The sequence below is a fragment of the Paramisgurnus dabryanus genome, chromosome 13, assembly GCF_030506205.2.
Source record: "Paramisgurnus dabryanus chromosome 13, PD_genome_1.1, whole genome shotgun sequence".
In the NCBI taxonomy this organism is placed as follows: Eukaryota; Metazoa; Chordata; class Actinopteri; order Cypriniformes; family Cobitidae; genus Paramisgurnus; species Paramisgurnus dabryanus.
In genome coordinates, this window is record NC_133349.1 from 23,025,144 (window position 1) to 23,045,993 (window position 20,850).

The 20,850-nt window shown below is 38.9% G+C and overlaps 1 protein-coding gene across 2 annotated transcripts in view; it reads left to right on the plus strand.

Moving 5' to 3' along the window:
- The window catches only part of sp8b (sp8 transcription factor b), a 74,933-nt gene that overhangs the window by 22,349 nt on the left and 31,734 nt on the right, over window positions 1-20,850 (plus strand). For both annotated transcript variants that reach the window (XM_065261313.2, XM_065261314.2), the window contains exon 2: window positions 9,126-9,250. The gene's annotated coding sequence lies outside the window, so the exon portion shown is untranslated. The remainder of the gene's footprint in view (window positions 1-9,125; window positions 9,251-20,850) is intronic.

Sequence of the window (20,850 nt, forward strand, 5' to 3'; positions counted from 1 at the left end):
TATATTTATTAAATATAAAAATATATCTACCGATAGCCGATTATTTAAACAGATATCTGCCAGTACAGAAGCCGATACTGATAGTTTGGTGGTTATATTAACTTGCAATTAACTAAATTCTAAAGATGAAATTTTCCCAATGTTATTCATTCATATAATGACCATTAATATTGAACATTAAACTAGTGATGTTTCTTTAAAATTTCTATACCAGAGCCCAAATGCATTGCATTTTCCTGTTCTCTTTTGATTGACAGAATCTATCAGCCATGACTAGCGGCTGTTTTTAAACTATCAACCGATAGCTGAGAGTGTAAAAAATAGCTTTTATCAATCGATACCAATTATTGGCCGAAATATCAGTGCATCTCTACTTTATTTCAACTTACATTTTTTTTTTAAACTTCAAGTAAAATCTTTAAGGTAAAAACTTTAAAAATTCAAGCTTTTTATCGTAAAATTTTCATTGTTTGTAAACTATCAACCGATAGTGTAAAAAATAGCTTTTATCGATCGATACCAATTATTGGCCGAAATATCAGTGCATCTCTATTTTATTTCAACTTACATTTTTTTTAAACTTCAAGTAAAATCTTTAAGGTAAAAACTTTAAAAATTCAAGCTTTTTATCGTAAAATTTTCACCTAAAGAAAGAACAATAACCTGGAAAAAATGTAACTTTTTAGGTGCTAATTGAAGTAATTGTTTAAGTTTAACAAACTTCCACTTTTTACAGTGGGGTTAAAACAAGGCACCATTTTTATTTTTTATTTTCTTAAATGTGATACTGCGGTTTTTGTAAATATGTGTGTATTTAAAATAGATGTTAATCTTAAACATAAGCAAACTTGAATATGTATCTGTGTCACATGAATATACTTAATCCTTCACAATGATAGTCACAGAAGCAGGTGATGCTATTGTGCAGAATCTGACTGATTTAATGGCTGATAGACAAAACAATCTTCTTGTGGTTTACCCAACTGTTCATGTTTATCTTTAGGCTTGATTCTAGCTTTCATGACTTGTTCAAACATATCTGGATATAACACAGACTGTGCTTTTACAGGAGAAAATGCCTTATGTCTTAATCTTGAAAAATCACCAAAACACTTGACTGACCGTGGCGTGCTGAATGTTACATGTGTTTACTGCCAACCCATATTGTTTGATCCTGAAACCTATCCATTAATTTATGAGACAAAAAGCTAGAACTGCATTCAAATATTTGTTTTTATTTGGTCACTTGCTGATCGAATTCTGCTTAGTATTAACTGTAAACTGTTTCTAAACTAGTTAAACAATCTTACTGTCCATTGTTCTCTCTTGAAGTGTTGCCTTATTACGATTGTTATAAGAAAGGAGTTATTTATTCAAAGCTCCGCTCATCTCTAGTGTATTCTCTGGGGATACAGTGAGAAAAGCTTTATGTTAATAGAAAGCATCTCTGTTAGCCCTGAGTACAGTGTCAATACTGAACCCTCTGAAGGCATCTTTGTGATCGCAATAATGAAGGCAGAAGCCAGACATCCCCTGCGTCTCATCGCCACGCTAATCTTTCATTTTCGAGCCTGCCGCACCATATCAAACACACACGTATACACGCACACACACCCCAAAACGACTCAATTTGCATGGCAGAGGGGGATTTGTAGCAGGGGCAAATCTGGTGTCAGCCTCTATTAAATGTTACATCGGTGTGCTATCATAATCAGGCTGCTAATGAGCGACGCGTGAGCCGCGGCGGTTTGACACGAGAGAGGGATTTCTGGGATATGTGGTGGAGTTTGGGTTTTATCCCGCCAGCTGTTGTAATTGACAAGGAATTGAATACTGTCATTGCAGGATCTCAAGAGCAATAGAGATGCGGAGCTTGAAACTAAGGATAATTCACAGTGATCTAACAAATACAAACAAATGCAAACTAACTTGTTTATTCTAAACAACATACAACTTGCAGTAAATGTGAGTATTTGTTGGATCAGTGTTAATTGGCTTTTACGGTCTCAATGTGACAAGCATTCAACCTTAATCAGTATAAAAATACCATAAATACCATAAAAATGGGAATGTACCAGTGGTGGCCAGTGACTTCTTTTTTCGAGGGCGCACGATGTGAAGTTCGTCACATGTATGTAGCCCGTCATGTGTGTGGTTCGTAATTTCAAAATGTGTGTTTGCCGCGTTGAGTGAACCTATGTGCATCACGTGTTTTGTCAAAATAAGTGCCTGCTGCAGACGCATCTAAAGGGTTTATGATAAAAGAGACTCTCGCGTTTGTCAGATACTCTCATAATCTCATGCATAATCAGAGTTTACTGTTAAGGAAGTGTCTTGCGTGTATTTTTTAAACGTGTGCGTCTTTTATCATAAACGGTTTTGACGCGTCTGCAGCAGGCACTTATTTTGACAAAACATGTTATGCACATGGTTCACATGATGCAACAAACACATATTTTAAAAACACGAGCAACACACATGACACTCCGAACACATATTTTGAATTAGCTCCCCTCGGAAGAGCAGTCACGAGCCGCCACTGGAACGCCACCTGTACCCTCTAAAAATGGCTGGATTATTTTTGACCCATAATGGGTAAATATTGGACAGAACACGTGCTGGGTTAAAAATGGACCCAATGCTGAGTTATTATACCCCATGGTTGCATAACAACAACCCAGCATTGGGTAATTTTTAACCCAGCACGTGGTATTTTTTAAACCACCCCTTTTTCCTTTCCAATATTTACCCATTATGGGTCAAAAATAACCAAGCCATTTTTAGAGTATAGATAGATAGATAGATTGATGAACTGGAGAGGCCAAAATGTAATTCCCCAATTTGCGTATAGATAACTTGTGTATATACTGTCCGAAAAAAATAGTCAATATATGTACGGCCCTCTCACTGGGACGGTACCCTTTCAAAAATTACAGCTTTGAACCTAAAGAGTTCATTAGTACCTCACAGGTACATACTGGTACCAAATGTACATATACATATCAGTACCTATTTGTAAATTTTAGGACATTTTTAAAGGGTACTTCCCCAGATGGGGTACATATTTTGAAATAAAAATCTAACAGTGTATTCAAAGACATCTTGTTTCTATTTTTTTCTCACCATGAATGTACTCCTAGATGCTGGAATAGCATAAAAGGAGTAGTTCACCCCAAAATGGTCCCCATTTACTTGACCGTAGTCATTTTTATTCCTACTAGAAAAAGCTTCAATGGACCCCAGTTTTGTGGTGGACTACTTCTTTAAGAAATACAAAGTAAGTATTTTAAAAGAAAATCCAAAGTCTGCAATTCTTAGACAATAATATTAAATAATAGTTAGTCTTATGGGTACGTTTTCCAGTTGAGACAAACTACTGTATATCTAAACATGCACACATACAAACTTTCATACAAAATCCTCATCCAGTCAGGAATGATATGAAACAGTGATAACTACACGTTTGGTTTAGGCTTTTTTCCATCTTTAGTATGCAAGCAGTAACATATATTTACATACAGATATGGACAAAAGCCACTTGCTCTCTGAATGATTGGAGACTCAGCACGTAATCATGTTGCAGGAGCACCTGATGTGTCGATCTAATGTGCCAGCAAACACGCAGGACTCCATGCTTCAGCTGGAAAACAGAAACCTCAAATTACAGTAGGAAAGATTGCAGCGGGTGAAGCAGATAATCTGCACTTGACTTTAAAAATGTTTTATTAATCAAATTAGTAGTGAATCGACTCATCTATTACGCTGTATTCACTTGATTAGGTGTGAAATGGGAAGAATTCACTTCCTGATCAGTTACCTTTCAAAAAAAAAAAAAAAAAAATGCCATTCCCTCCTCCCTTCTTGCTAATGTACACATATACAGGAGTTTCACTAAAACACATCCTGTTTCTTTGAATCACCTCTTCATGCAGAATCTAAACTGACACTAATGTCCCTGGGAAAAGCGTTTTGTTCCACACTTTCCTTTCGATGTCATCGATGGCAGCACACACATACGCCGCTCGGTTGACCCCTGCACACTGTACCGAGGGTCCCTCGCAACCCAAAATCTGTCAGCAGCCCCCTTCCCTTCCCATGAGTGGCCCACACAATAGAGAAAGGGTCCCGACTGCGGAGTTCAGTCGCCATTAACCCCCACCAGCTGTTCCTGCCGGGGCCATTGGCCGCTCAATACGGCCCCCCCGAGGGGGGCCCTCACGTTGCCTAATCTAACCATTGTTGAAGAGGAATGCTGACAGAAAGAAAAGAGTTTTTTTCTACTTCTCCTTGTGTCCATGCAAGCGTGTGTAGCCAAGTGTGAGAGCGCAGAGTAGGCAAGGGCTAATTTCTATAGTTGCCCGTGAAGGAAGGGGGCTGCCATGGAGAATAGGCCTGTTTAGCTGCTTGACAAAATTCTTTTTCTCTTTTTCACTCTCTTGCAAATGCGCGGTGATTGTTGGATGCGGATCACCCCCCACCGTCCGTATCTCGTAATTCCTTTTAGAGACTTTTGGCAATTGAATTAGATTAAATGTATTAAAAGGCGTTTTTTCTGTTATCAAGCCTTTATCTGAAATAGAGTGGATCACGAATCCATCAGTCAGATGTGTTTAATATAAAAAAAAAATTCTAGTCAGAAATTTGGAAATGTGTGAGCGAACATGTATACAGGTTGTGTATGACCTCGGCAGCCTGGCAGTGTTAATATTTTAATCAGCGTAAAAGAGAAAACTAATAACATTGACAATTTTTTGTAATTTACCGATTGTTATTTGCCATCCAGCGCCAATATGATTTCGACAGAAATCAAAATCCCATTTCGACTGGTACTTTTGCCTTGTGAATATATTAACAATTAGTCCATTTCAATTAACATGAAAATTAAAACAGCATTTTCCAGGCAATTTAACCTGGAAGCAGTTAGGCTGCCATTATGTTGAGCTCAGGCAGAGGCCTCTGCAGGGTTTGAACATGTGTGCCACAGTCATTTGTGCTTACCGGAACAAAAAAACAACCTTTCTACATTTTTCGAATATCATTACACGAGACATTTTGTCACTTTTTTGTTTTTTTAATAAATTTTGAGACCAGGGAAAAGAACGGTGCTTGTAGACGTGCAGCCACACGATCAAATGGATCATCGCATTCATTTCACAGACGGAACGAGCGAGCACAGACTTCATAACGCCTGAAACCATGCATGTGCGTATCCCGTCATGTTCTTTTTAAAGCAAAGAAATCCAAAACAAATCCAGTCAGATGCCGTAGCTCCAAACTACATGAAAACAATTATCATCTGTCAGCGAGAGGCTTACGTGCAAAAACCACCACAGGGTAAAACGCCTGCACATGAGCGTGAAGGCGAGAGGAAAACCAGCAGGTGAATTGAGGAAAGAACTGGTAACTGTTAATGCAATGTGATGGGATGTGTTTGTATCATGTCATTGAAGGTGGAGGGGTGGGCACGGGGTGTACTGTGTGTGTGTCGCGCACACAGAACTGTTGTGACAGGCTCCGGAGGAGTGATAGTTGAATCTGCCTCAGTCAATTATCTGTCCGCGCTAGACGTTTTTGTGCTAATGAGCTCGCCGGGTCCCGTGGGCAGACTTCCCCTGTCTCGCGGCTAAAGATCACTTTCATTGCTTTCGCAGAACTAATTCAGGCCCACAAAAAGTGGGAGCTTCACGGGCGCGGCCCCCTTTTACTGCTCCTTTTGTGGTGCTTTTAGAGGCGTGCTGAAGAGAGTAAGGGCTCTAACGCTGCCTCCTCTTCATCCCCACTCCATTGCCTTCCATTACCATACATATCCATATGAAAAGTCAAGCAATGCCCGAACAGCTGTCCGGCAAAAGCGTCCACAGAGAAAGCCAGGTCCCTCTGGCCCCTCCTCTCCTCACAGGCCCCACAGAGGATCACTTTAGCCCTCAGTGGGCAATAATAAACCACAACCATTTAAACAGTCTTTTAGCCGAGGAGAGAGAGCGATGGCAGCAGAATGCAGCGTTTCACAGGCCGATGGAGAGCCCTCATTGGCCGATTCCCACTTCCAGTCAGCCCCCGCAGAAGTCAAGAGAGCGAGGGAGGACCGGCCCAATTGCTCACACAATACAAAATCCCCCATCTCTTAAGAGAGAGAGCATCATGAATGGCAATTGTGTGCCATTAATCCCTTGTTTTTGAAAACCTCTCCACAATGAGAGGAAATGTTTCATATCTCATCTAGAATCTTGTAAAAAGCACATTTTTATAGAGCCGTTGAGGTACAGTGACGTAACATACAGGTGTGCGCAATGGTTCAAATCGGTCACTTTGTCATGGACAAAAAGTGGGAAAAATAAGTTAAGATAAAGTGGTAATGTATGTACATAAATTTACATTAACGTTAGTGCTAAAATATAAAAATAAGTTTAAGTTAAAAGATCATTAAAACACAGACATATGGGGCAACTGTGCAAAATAGGTTTGAATGCCAGTTCGAGATCCCGTGGCAGTCATGTTCCTTTTTTTCCACCCTTCCTGTCCATAATCTATGCTGTCCTGTTTAAATAAAACATTTTAAACAGTACACTCTAAAATATGCTGGGTTGTTTTTAACCCAGAATTGGGTCAAAAAGGGACGAACACAACCTGTTGGGTTGTAATTTAACCTATGTTTGGGTTTTCAACCCAAAATGCTGGGTTATTTAAATCGTAAGGTCAAATATAAAAAAATTCTGTGTTAATTTATACCAACGGGTTTGTCCCTTTTTGACCCAATGCTGGGTGACAGCATTTTTTAGTGAGTAAAAGGATGTTTAAAATTATGACGAGACACACAGGTCGATTTTTGCTAATTCCCCCGATTTTGCGTTGCGTGTAAACACCTTAATCAGCTTTCTCGCAGTGTTGTTCATGTGCGCATGCCTCCGGGTGTGAAAGAAACACGTCACATGCAGAAGTGCAAAGTAATGAGACTGTCCTCCAAAAAATAACGACCTCATAGGTCGTTTGTGCAAGCACCTTATTACGACGTAAAGTGACGTATTAAGGGATTAGTGTCCTCTAGCGGCAGTAGCTTATACAACCTGTTGTTACGTTTTAAGGTTTTTGCATTATACATCAGATTAGACACATTTAATTTTATGAATTTGTAAATGTAGAAACGGTTTCATAAACATTTCACAAACATTATGTTTTAAAGATATTTTGGAGCATCTAACCCCACCCTTACCCTAAACCCAACCACTTCTCAACCATACAAAACACAACACGTAAGTAAAAGCACAGTCACAGGTATTTATTGCATAAAACAGTATAAAAGTATTACAAACCATTCGCGTTGCAAACCTTGCTAACTGAAGCCATACGATTACTTTATATGAAGAACTCACAGTCAGATCTCATTCAAACATAAACCAGCATGACGTAGTCGGTCACAAGAGCCAATAGCGCTTTACATTCTTAGCTAACGTAATGATGCGATCGGTCACGAGACACACGAGAGCCAATGCCTTTTTACAATCATAGATGACGTATCATCGCTGCTTCTAGCGGCAGTTTTTGAATCAGTCTACACTGGATCTGATATTTACAGCTGATTGTCATCTTTTGCATCTTTTCTTCAAATAAATCGATTGTTTGACCTCGGTATACTGTCTTGGAATATTTTAAGTATATTTTTAAAAGGTTTTGACTGGTTTTGTATGCTGTGTTTATATCATACACTCTCAGAAAAAAAGGTTTAAAACTGTACCTTTTCTGTCACTGGGGTGGTACCCTCAAAGGTTCAGTTTTGTACCTTTTATGGGTATACGATACATTGAAATGTTGTACCTTTTGGGGTACAATATTATACCTTAAGGACCTATTTTGTACCTTTGAAGGTACAGTTAAATGTTTTGTACCACTAACATTTATTTTCTACAAAATTGGTCCTTAAAAGGTACACAATAGGTCCTTTAGGTATAATTTTGTACCCCAAAAGGTACAACATTTCAATGTGTTATATACCCATAAAAGGTACAAAACTGAACCTTTGAGGGTACCACCCCAGTGACAGAAAAGGTACAATTTTAAAATCTTTTTTTCTGGCAGTGTGTAATAAATAAATGGATATGTTAGTTGCCCTAAATGCCTGAATAGTGTAATGTGTAATAAAATACAATTAATCATGTTGGTTTAAATAAAAAATCTTATCCCAGTATGTCATCATAGCACAAATGACCCCCCAAAGTATAATTTTATACCCTAATATATGAAGTTTCACCTGCTGGCGGTAGAGGCGCTAATTTAGTAAATGCATCTATTGGTCGTATTTGGTGAAATGGACAAAAGACCAATTTCTCGTCTGCTTTTTGAACGACTATTATGTACTATAGGCGATGACGTCACTGACCTGCCAAATTTTCAAATCCCATGTAAACGCAGTTTTCTGCATAGCCGGTTTATTGATTTGCATGTTAACGCATGAAAACAGTTTTCTATAATCAGCAGATTATATATAGTTATCCGGTTATGCTGTGCATGTAAACGCATGCAACGTTGCAAGTGGACTTGATGCATGCTGCCTCAAGCGGGATATAAAACGGTTACATTCTGCATCCCAGTGAACGAGTGCCAAATACAAAAAAGTTTTTCATTTCAGATTTCCCCTAACACAAACTGCTATAAACCTTCATTTGCCTGGGGATTTCCCAGCCAAGTCTTATGAACCTACATGGCTTCATAAATTGGCTCGGATGGGACCCCAAAAGTGCATCAAGCAGTTAAATTCCCTGTGCTGGTGGTGCTGCTGGCACAGTGAGGGTTAAATAAGTGGCCTCCCATCTTTTAGTAAGATAGGATTTGAGCACATCGCCCTGCAAAGGTCTCCTTCACGCTGGGATGATGAGGAGGGCAGCACTGACCCAGAGTTTGTGTGGTAATGTCCTGCTGTGTTGGGTGATGTTAAGTCACGAGCGATGTCACACAAGCTTAACACACCTTACGCGTAATTGTGAATTATTGCAAACTGTTATCGCTCTTCATCCCAGACAGCACATTTGTGATCCTAATGCCTGCTCTGATGTCTGTAATTTATAATATTCGGTCTCATAAATCCAGCTACCCATGCAGATGCTCAGATCTTTTGCTTTTTTTTGTTCCAGATGTGCTTACTTCCATCGAGAGAACAACAAGAGAAGAAAGGCAGGTTTAAGTATGTATCTAATGAAGATAAAAAGCCAGACCAAAAAATAGGATTGCTTGGTGCCTTCATTCAAACGGCCAGAAGGTATGTAAGTGTGTGTGTGTGTTAAGATAGGTCCTGTCCTATAAATCCTAACACCCCCCACCCATCCTCTTCATGCACCCACCACAAAGCGACTGACCCCAGAGTCATCACACACAAAGCCCTGCACCTTCTCCTTCTGAATGTCCATTTTAAAATGAGGAGCAGTGAATTTGAGTCCATTATAGGGGCTTTGACATGCACCTGATTATGGTCAGCTTCCTACCCAATAGGCTTATCGGCCACTTGCCACTCCGGCTCACATTATTAGCAATCCTTTCTGTGCCATGTATCAGCGCTGGTGCACACGCACACACAAACACCAAGACCTGTTGCATTCCCTCAGGGCGCCGACACACCCCCGCGACAAGCGGAAGCATTTCTCAATACTCGCATACACGCTGTAAGCCATCGCCTTTGGTGCTTACCTACTCCACCTACTCAACCAAAACCACATTCAATCCGAAGCACTGTTTGTTGTCTTTGCATAACTGTGCAACTCAATAAAAGAGGAAAGGAGAGAGAGCGAGAGAGCGACAGAGGGTGGATGGGGGTAGGAAATGGACTAGAAGGGGGTGTGTGGGATCAGAATGACTTCTTGAACGCATCTCTCCCTTTGGCTGCAATTAAACAAAGTATGATGGTGATTAGTTCAGCGCGAGGAGCAGAGAAAGAGACACTCTTGAATCCAAATGGAGGGACCTGACTGGCCTTTCTAGAGGGACAATGGGCCGAGTTTATTGCAGAAACCTGCTTACCCTCCTGCATGGCAAACCATGGGAACTCCAGTCAGGTGGAAACTTTTCTCTCTTTCTCGCTCTTTCTCTCTTGATTTCTCCCCCACCCTCCTCAACCTCTCCCCCAGTGACTATGGATGTTCACAAGGGCCACAAGGGTGAGGGGTCCCTCCACCTCCGGATTGAGTATTTTTCCCTTCACTTGATTTTTTGTGCGTCACTTCGTCTCACTGTACCTCCAATTTTTTGCTATTTTTTGTTTGTGCAAAGCAAGTTAATTATTAGCTTCTCTCTTTATCCTTGCTCTCTCCAAACAATCTACTTCTCTCTTTCTCTTAAGCTTTGGAAAAGTCTCCCTCTCTTTCGCTCTCCAGCTCCTGTGGGAAGCGTTTTTCCGATCTCACTTGTGTGTGAACGCATAAAGAAAACAATTTTACGCTGCTGAGGCAAGTGAGGACCAATTACAAACCTAAAAGCCACCTGCAGAATCAAAATCCCTTTACCCCACCCCTCCTCTCCCCACCAGCCAATCCCCCTCCTTTTCTCAACCTCATGAATATTTAATAGGCTGATACTGTTATGAATGGCTGGGCCAGGTGAGGAGGGGTGGGAGCAATAAGTCTCCCAGCTGGAGGTGATGTAGTGGGCCCCTGTCTCCTTGTGCCAGTCCTTATACTCGGCGCTCTGGGACAGCTGACCCCGGGGGGAGAGAAGTGACAGGGGCGTGCAATGCTGTGTGGCGTTCCCTAACCACAACTATCACCACCCTAAATCTCTTGTTGGCCGATTTTACACATGCTGCTCGTCCAAAGGGACCGGCGTCAGCCCTGACAGAACCCCCCTGTTTTAATTTGATAAGAAGCGCACCCAATGGGAATTAAACAAGTATTACACGCTGCATTTATCCCTAAACCAGTCTCTCTCTCTCCATAAACTATATGCGGCTTGTCCTTGTGATGAACTGAACTTGTGACGGTCATAAATAATCTACGAAACACAAGCACCGTTTTGTTACGAGATTATGAGAGAGGGTGCAAAAGCGAATTACATTTGTATTTGATCTACAATCCCCGAGGACTCAATGTCAAAAGTATACAATACTAGCATACAAGTTGTCTTATAAATATTTTTAAAGAGGATGTCTTTCATATAGAATTTAATTTAATTGTATATCAATCTTTCGCAATTTTGGATATTATTAGAGACCCAAACTAAGGAAGAAAGAAATGACAGGAAAAAGCGAACTTATAAAATATAGAGAATTTACAGTATTATTGAGATACAGTACTGTGTAAAAGTTTTAGGCCACCACCACCTTGTTTTTTTAGAAGTTTTAATGCTCATTCATACTTATTTTTCAATCTATTTTAACAGAAAATACAGGAAAAGTGTACAAAATTTTTTATTTTGTGTGACCTCTCTTGGCACTAAACATATCTTGAGCGTTTTTGAGCAGAATGAAGTAAAAAGACAATTTTTTTTTAAAATTAGAAATTAGGATTTAATTTTATTTAGGTTTAAAGGGGCCATGGCACAAGACTTTTTTAAGATGTCAAATTAATGTTTGTTGTCCCCAGAGCACATATGTGAAGTTTTAGCTCAAAATACCCCACAGATAATTTATTATAGCATGTTAAAATTGCCACTTTGTAGGTGTGTCCTTTTAAATTCAAATGAGCGGTTTGTTGCAATTGAACTCAATTGTGCTGTGAATTATTTTCTCCCTCTCCTTTTCTCTGCACTAAATGGCAGTGCTGTGATTGGATAGTGCAGATTAAGGGGCGTTATTATAATAAGAGCTCCTTATGACATCATAAGGAGAGCCAAATTTCAACGACCTATTTTCTCATGTGCTTGTAGAGAATGGTTTACCAAAACTAAGTTTCTGGGTTGATCTTTTTCACATTTTCTAGGTTGGTAGAAGCACTGGTGACCCAATCATAGCACATGGAAAAAGTCAGATTTTCATGCCATGGCCCCTTTAAGAGATCCTGCAGTTTCCTGCTATTGCCCAAGTGTTAGGGGAGTTTACCCTAAAAACTTGACACATAATTTTATACAGTTTTTAATACTTTATACACATTTCCTTGTGTTTTCTGGTTGTATTATATTAAAGAGACTGAGAAACAATTTTATGATCCCTATAACATTGCAAAAACAACAAATCTAATTCTGGCATGGTGGCCTAAGACTTTTAGCATCACTGTAAAAAATTTACATACTCATAGCATTAGTATGTGTCTTAATATAATCACACAAAGAATGTCAAATATAAAATAAATCCATATATGACGTCTCAAATGCCAAATCCCAGGTACCTGCTTGTTTAGGAATTTCTCGTTGGAAAGAGTCGATTTTATGCTATTTGAAGAAATTAATGCTCATCAAAAATAGCTGCATATGCATATAACTACTAAATATACATCATTAGAAATATAGAAATTCTATTTAATAATTTAAATGCGCTTTCCTGAATACAAAAAGTATTTGTTTCTAAATAAAACGCAGCATTGTTTATGTGTATCAGTATTTGAAATTGGCAAGAACAATTAATCTATTAGAGATTGTGTGTTGTCAAGGTGCTATAGGACATCCCTGTGTATTTTTAGGATTCTTAAGATTCGATGCATAACAAGAGTCACTTGTGTACATAGACCCTATCTATTGGGCTGCCACCTAGAGGATCTGATCTGCTCTCTATGTGCTAAGATTAAAAAACAAACAGCCCTGAGGAAAATCTGCCCCTTGAAAAATATGAGTCAAGAAATGTATAGGTCTGTATTCATACATTTGGCAGATGCATTCATCCAAAGTACCTTACAGTGCATTTAGACTATACATTTCCTTTAGCAGTATATATGTGTTTATTTATCAACATGTGTCCCCTGGGATCAAACCTATGACCTTTGCATTGAAAGCACAATGCTTAACTGAGCTAAAGGATATATACAATTCCTGCTGTCAGTACAAATTAATTAGTTAATTAAAATTCTTCTGTATATTTTGATATACAGTATAGGCCTATACAAATATTCCTGAGAAAATGTGGGCTATAGTTTGACTATACTTCACTGCCAAATGCCTAAGTTAATATTTTCAAATCAATAACTAACTTGCCCATAAAATAATTACAAATTTTTAAAAAGAAAATGAAAGGGAAGTGACTAAGAGGTTTGCACGTACAGTACATGTGCATGCTGCATGTCATTGTATATCGCGCAATGCCAGTAACATGCGTGTATTAATATTTGATAAATGAGCGATGCTTTTCCGAGCACACACTGTTACGCAAACACAATCCCATGATGAGTCCACATCAGAGGAACCGGCTTGTGAAAAATGATCCGGAAAAAAGTTGCGATTATGCAACGGTTTTCTCCCCCATCAATCCCCGGCGAGCACGACAAGCGCGCTTAACACGCGTCCCGTTTACGATATAATAGATGAGCCTACGAAGGTTAAACAGGAGCGCGCAGGGGAGCGCAGCACGGCGATACACAAGGCGACAGAGCCAGTGTATTAATCTTCTCCTAATCCCAGACTCGCGGAAAAACACCGCTGACTTTATTCCTAGTAACAACTGGTGACAAATGAGAGCCCTCGTTACATTACATCTGCTAAAGGACATGCTGGAAAGACAATGGCCCTCAGTTTTTGATTTAATCAACCCTCTCCGTGTGATGTATTTGAGCAAATGATAAAAGAGATCAATCAAGTGAGATCAGACACAGAGGGGAAAGGGGGAAAATGTTTGATTTTACCTTGTCGGCTGATACCGATGAAATATACGCGGTTTAATAAAGAGGCCTCTGTACACGCCGCCCGGGTCCGGGCTAATACGGGAGAGGAGGAGAGATTGAGGCCGGTCGCAGGTTCGGCTGGCTGGACCCGGTCAGGGCTGGATTGATGAGAGAGATCTGTGGAGTCTTAATCTATCTCCTCAGAGCGGCTCATTTGTTACAAAAATGACAGTGTCTTCTTATCGATTTTACACTGAGAGATCAATCAGCTTCTAACCCGCAGCAGGCGAAATTTACAGTCTAGGCCCTGAGGCCCAGACTCGCACACATACACACCCTGTCTGAAAACAAATCAAAATTAGCTAATCTGAGTGAAGAAATCTGTTGCTCTGGGCTTCAGACTACAGAAAAACACACACGCACAGACTCTCAATCAATCACACACACATTGTTCATGCCATAGCAGCATAGCTGTTGAAGACGTGCTCATCTTTTTCCTTTAACATTTTTTTATGTTTCGGAGACACGTGCGCAACATTAATAAAAATCACTTTATGAAAGGACACTAAAATAGGATTATACAAAGTTAAACCTTTACAATGGCCTTTAAGTTGGGTACAAGTGCCTCTAAATATCTGTGACTTATGAGATCAGGAGCATCAAAGTTTGTTTTTATTGATGTCAATATTAAATATATCAAGATTTTATGTATGTTTCACAGACTGGGTCACTAATCTATAACAGAATTGACATTATTGCTATAATTTTGCATTGCAAGGAATATTTATTTGACAAATCTTATAATTTGTGTTGGATAGGATCAGATTTTAAAGTCCTAGGTTTAACTGGGCTGACTTGTGCTGTCTTGCCGGCGCATAATAAATTAATGCATAATAAATATATTCATAAATTCATGCATATACTGTTAATCATATTAAGAGGGCTTGTTTTTACCAAGTAAAGATTATTTATTTCATATATTTTATAAAAAATATACTTTTGCCATTTGTAAAACTTTAATAATTAGGGGTCTTCATTTACACTAATCAATGGCCTCGTACCTAAATACTGTATGAAGACAAAAAACATGTCAACACGTCAGTATTCGAAAGCGTTTTCGCTATAGATAAAACATTCATTTGAATCCAGAGTTAATATACTTGTTTTCAAGGATCTGACAAAATATTTCACCGTCTGAGTCCCTAATTGGTCCCCGGCGCAGAAAAGCAGCACTAAATGAGGGGTCAGTCAAAAGCAGGGCATGACTTTGTGGCTTTTGCGCCTCCATTTGCTTTGACAGTCTCAGCCTCAAAGAGCTTTCAAATGCAACATCATAGCAAACAAATGAGTCTTTATCCTCCATCAGTTATATAAAGAAATAATTGGAATCTGAAAGTTCATTTACAAAGGACTAGCCATCGCAATCACAGCTATAATGTATGGGTGTGGGGCGAGAAAAAAGGCATAATTGGTTTGGTAAAGATCGCTTTCCATTACACCATAAAGCACTACACAATAGAAAAGGTCACCAATTAAGCAATCATGAATACCAAGTACTGTGGCTGATGAAAATAGGCCAGTGGTTTAAATAGATTTGCAAGCAATTTACCTTTTCACAATGTTGGCAATCTGATGCAATTTGCTTGCAATTTTGCCCGCTTTCAGTAGCACTCCAAGCTGACACTACACGGACCAAATGGCCGAGCGGAACGCGTCGAGAAAATGTAAAACTATCTTGGCTGCATCAAGGTATCAGAACGGGGCTTCATCAGGAAAATTACAACAATTAGCGTAAGTGGTTAGGAAGCAACATTTTAAATGTCAGCGACTGAGGCGGTTGGTGGAGGTTCGGGCTAGGGACAGTCGAGAAAGCGCCGCGTCCTCTGCGATGGACTCGCGGGAAACGCATGAGGCAATCACCCATCATGCGGCAAACGCTGATGGGCCCGCAATTGCCGTGACATTCTACTTGTCGCTGGCTGTCATTCCCTGCCACTCACATTTTTTTCTCCCTGTGTCTTCCGTCCTGTTTTCTAACTGCCGCTTTTCTGTTTTCTTTCACTGCAGAATTACCCCACATAATTGTTAATGCTGGAACACATTCGCATGCATTTTCCATATTTGCGCCTGTAAATTATCTCCCAAACCTTCAAATGTGTTACACACTTTTGGTCTGACTCGGTTTTTTGTAGTAAAACTTTGCAGATGTCTTTGTTGGTGTCTGACAAGTTTGCAGTACTATAGAGACTATAGTGTCTTTTACAGTAATCATGTAATTTCTTAAGAATGACTGTTCCTAAACTACTAATTGTAAACTACTTTGTATTTCTAAGCATATACAATTGTACTCCTCTTCATACTTTTTATTTAAACTTAATGGATGCAAGTTAAGCTGATTATTTAAAGACATACACCCGACCATAGGGGTTCAAGACATAACATACAAGACTGTTGGCCTTCACTCTTCAAGTGTTTTTATGTATCAATGTCTGTTTGCAGTGTTTTGAAGTATTTCATGATCTTGATTTTCATCATGAGTGTTTGTGTGGTGTTTGTTCATGCACTGAGTGTTTGCATGGTGTTGTTCACGCGATGAGAGTTTATGTGGTGTTTGTTCATGCTATGAGTGTTTGGGTGGTGTTAGTTCACAAGTTCAATGTTTCATGTTGTTTGTTCACGCGATGAGTGTTTGTTCACATGATTAGTGTTTGTGTGGTGTTTGTTCATGTAATGAGTGTTTACATGTTGTTTGTTTATGCGATAAGTGTTTGCATGGTGTTTGTTCACGCAATAAGTTTTGCATGTCGTTTGTTCAGAAAATTAGTGTTTGGGTGTTGTTTGTACACATGATGAGTGTTTGGGTATTGTTTTTTCATGAGATAAGTGTTTGTGTGGTGTAAATTCACAAAATTAGTGTTTGGGTGTTGTTTGTTCATGCGATAAGTGTTTGCATAGTGTTTGTTCACGTCATAAGTGTTTGGGTAGTGTTTGTTCACATCATAAGTGTTTGCGTAGTGTTTGTTCACGTAATGAGTGTTTGCATGTTGTTTGTTCACCCTAAAAGTGATATTGTGGTGTTTGTTCACCCAATGAGTGTTTACGTATTGTTTGTTCACTCGATGAGCAATTAAGTGGTGTTTGTTCACCCAATGAGTGATTATATTGTGTTTTTCACACGATTAGTGTTTGTGTGTTGTTTGTCCACACGATAAGTGTTTGTGTGGTGTTCGTCACACGATTAGTGTTTGGGTGCTGTTTGTACACGTGATCAGTGTTTAGGTGTTGTTTGTTTATGCAATACGTGTTTGCGTAGTGTTTGTTCATGGGATGAGTGTTTGCATGTTGTTTGTTCATGCAATGAGTAATTATGTGGTGTTTGTACACTCAATGATTGATTATATGATGATTGTTCACCTGATGACTGTTTAAGTATTGTTTGTTCACTTGATGAGTGTTTGCATGTTGTTTGTTCATGCAATTAATAATTATGTGGTGTTTATCTTGCCGATGAGTGTTTTCGTGTTGTTTGTTCACATGATGAGTGTTTGCATGGTGTTTGTTCATGCACCATGAGTGTTTGTATGGTTTGTGTTTACAAGATTAGTGTTTTGATGTTTGTTAATGTAACGAGTGTTTACGGCATGTGATAAGTGTTATGGTGGTGTTTGTTTTAATTTTTTGTCAATAGTTTATAACAACAAGCATTTTGTGAGGCAACTTATAAAGACTAAATCTATTTGACTGAATATATAAAGCCGCAGGTAAACTAGTATTTTATGCTTAGAAAGAACATTAAACCACCTAAAAAATGAATGTTTTAAAACCTGTTTAGGATGAGAATCTAAACAATATTGCCACATAAATTAAGTATTTACACTTATGTACATATTCTCATGAATGCGTGTGTCATGGACTTTGAGGCTTGAAATGCGTTTCTGTTGACATTCTACACTGTAGCTGCACAGAGCATAAATGCCTAAGATGGCCCTAATAGCTTTGCTGTAATTATGTTTCAACATTCAGAGATCTGAGCCTTACGTGAGCCAAGTAGGAGGTATTGCCTCGTGTCACGATGAGTTTAAAAGCAGGCGTGGGTAGCACTACAATTACAGAACAACAGTTCAACTCTTTTTTTCAATATAATAACCACTAGTCAAAGATTATCAGTGTGTTGGGCTTGTTGAGGTTATAGCGGTCCGCTTGACCCATGGTAGAGAAATCTGCCTGCGAAGAGTCCTTGATTAAAACATATGGATTTACAGTCAAAATCAAGAGTCATCAATAAAAGGAGGTATGTTGGTATGTTTTAGTTAATGAATTATGACAGGAGCTACCAGCCTGCTTATGGGGTCTTTTTTTTTTGTTTCTACATGATGTTGATTAAATAACACGTGTACTATTAGGCGCTTAAAGGGATAAAAAAAGTCAATAAAAGTGGTTTACATGACTTTATAATAAAAGTGGTTCATTTATAAGTCTTCTGGAGCCAAACTTTCACTCAAAAATAAATTTGAAGAATAAATATTTAAAAAAAATATTTTTTTTAACAACCTATAAAGTTATCATATATTTGTGTACACATCACATGACTTTTTTGCATATTTTTCTATTTACTGTATCTGCATTATTAAAGAGGATCCAGAACAATTCTTAAAAACTTCCCTTTTTGTTTCACACAGATGGCAATTTTTTATTTATTTTGCATATTCATTTTCTTTTTGTTGCTGAAAGTCAACTTGTGTCAAGAAATGGATGCAGGGTGTATGATGGGCCACTGTCCCTTTATTTCCATTTTTCAGGGGTGTGTATGTGTACATGCCAATGTGTGTGTCTGTGTACAGATGGACATAGCTCGTTCCCCTCTATTTTGCTCTTTTGTGTCAGCGTTCTCCATAATTACGTCTGATGAGTGGTGGTTGCGGGGGGAGGGATGAGACCCAGTCAGTCGGGCAGGTGACGGGATGGGGGAGAGAAACCTGTGGCAGCCCCCTTTACCATCCGGCACACCGTATCCCCGTCTGACAACTAATTAGGACAGACACAGATTTCTCCCCAATGTAACAGATGTTGCCTAATCAGTCCAGCTTCTGAGCTCCCTGCGCCAGCTACATTTCATGCACAATTTAACTATCTAAAAGGAACGAGAGACTTAATGCATTGTAAGGCCAGCACAGCTGTTTTGCTTAGCAGAGAGAGAGAGAGAGAGAGAGCTCCTCAATATGCTTCCTTGTTAGCTACGTCCTACATCCTAAGACCCAGAAACCCATCGAGCTCCGCCATCTTGTAGGACATCTCAATTCTTTAATAAAGGGTATGTGTTGATGTCACTTTTCCACGTGACCACGCCGGAACTCGCCCTGTTGAGTGGCAAACATTCACCAAAATGGCTGGTTTTCATAGCGCTGCTGCGAAAACGGCAGTAAAACTGACTATTATCAGCTTAAATTGAATTTAGTTGGACTTTATATCAGAGGTGAACAATACTTAGTTACATTAGTTACATTTTCCAAGCATCTGTGCTTTATTAGGGTGTTTATCTTGGGAAAAATTTTACTTCACTACATTCTAAAGCATAAAATCATACTGTGTATTCTTTATATTGCATATAAAAAATTATTAAAGACCTAATTAAATTAAAATTGTGTACTTTTACTTGAGTAAAACTTGTATTTATGAAATGAAAAAAAGAAAAAATTATGATAATATGCTTTGGAATGCATGTTTTTTGAAGAAAAACACAGATAAAATATAAAATAGAAATATAAGCTGACAGAATAACACAGATATTGGATTTTGCATTAAATGAAGAATTTACTTTTTAATACTGACCTGATACAATACTGATATCGACGGTAATTTTTTTTTTAATGGCGATTATCGCAGTTTGGAACCAAACTCTTCATATTCAAACACACAAAAATGTTAGAATTAATCATTAAATTATTGTAAATGCAGACTCTTTCATTTATTATTTATTTATATACACATATCATATTAATTTTACAGCAATTTTTAAAATGTCTCTATTTTACCATAATAGTGAGGCTATGAACCTTAGCTTAACAGTGCATTCACATGGGGCGCCTGCGTTAACGCTTCTGATTTACTTTTAAGGGGTGACATCATGCATTGCCGAACTGAATTGTGGTTCCGTCTGTGTCACGTCACTGCCGTTGCTTGCGGCAGAAGTTGAACTTTTCTCAACTTTCAAGTGCCAACGCGTGCGTCAGCCAATCAGATTGCCTTATGCAAATACTCTAGTGCAGAGCCAGCCAATTACATTTATACAAGACCGGAAAACACAGGAGAATGTGTTGCGGCTACTGTGATTGGCTGTTGGCAATGCTTTAAACGAGAGAGAGAGAAAGAGAGAGAGAGAGAAAGAAAGAGAGAGAGTTTATGCTAAAAGATGTGTAGAGCAACATTGTATAAAGAGTTAAATGTTAAATGCAAATTTTCTGTGAAAGGTGTGATTCCTAAGTATGCAAATTAGTGATTTCGGAATCAAAAAAATGATTTGCCTTTATTAATCTTGTTGTTTTTAATTGGTGGTTCGTGGGTAGCACTGTTGCCTCACAGCAAGAAGGTCCTGGGTTTGAGCCTTGTCTTTCTGTTGGGAGTATCCATGTTCTCCCTGTGTCACCATGGGTTTACTCCGGGTAGTCTGGTTTCCTCCCACGGTCCAAAGACATGAAGGTTAGTTGAACTGGAGATGCCAAATCGTCCTTCCAAAAACTTGTGTAAATCAACTTGTGTATAGATTAACCGGTTTTTGCAACGAATATAGCCATAGACACTGTAAATATATAATAAATATATTTGAGGTGGTTCAAAAACAATGACACGGTGCCATCTGATATGACAAATGTACTTTACACTTTCTTGCAGCGCTCTTTGCCCTTCCATTGCCATATCTGCAGTCCTCTCATCATTTCCTTCCTCATCTGATGCATCTGACAGCTAATCCCCCCAACTTCAAACAATTGCATGTGTATAGTGCCAAAGAAATCTCTGACTGATGAAATCAGTTAGTAGTTATTGTGCTAACCATTACTGTCAGTTACTCTGCTTCGATTCAAACGGGCATCAGTTTCTGAAGAGGAAATCAAGGGCGAGGAAAGTCAGC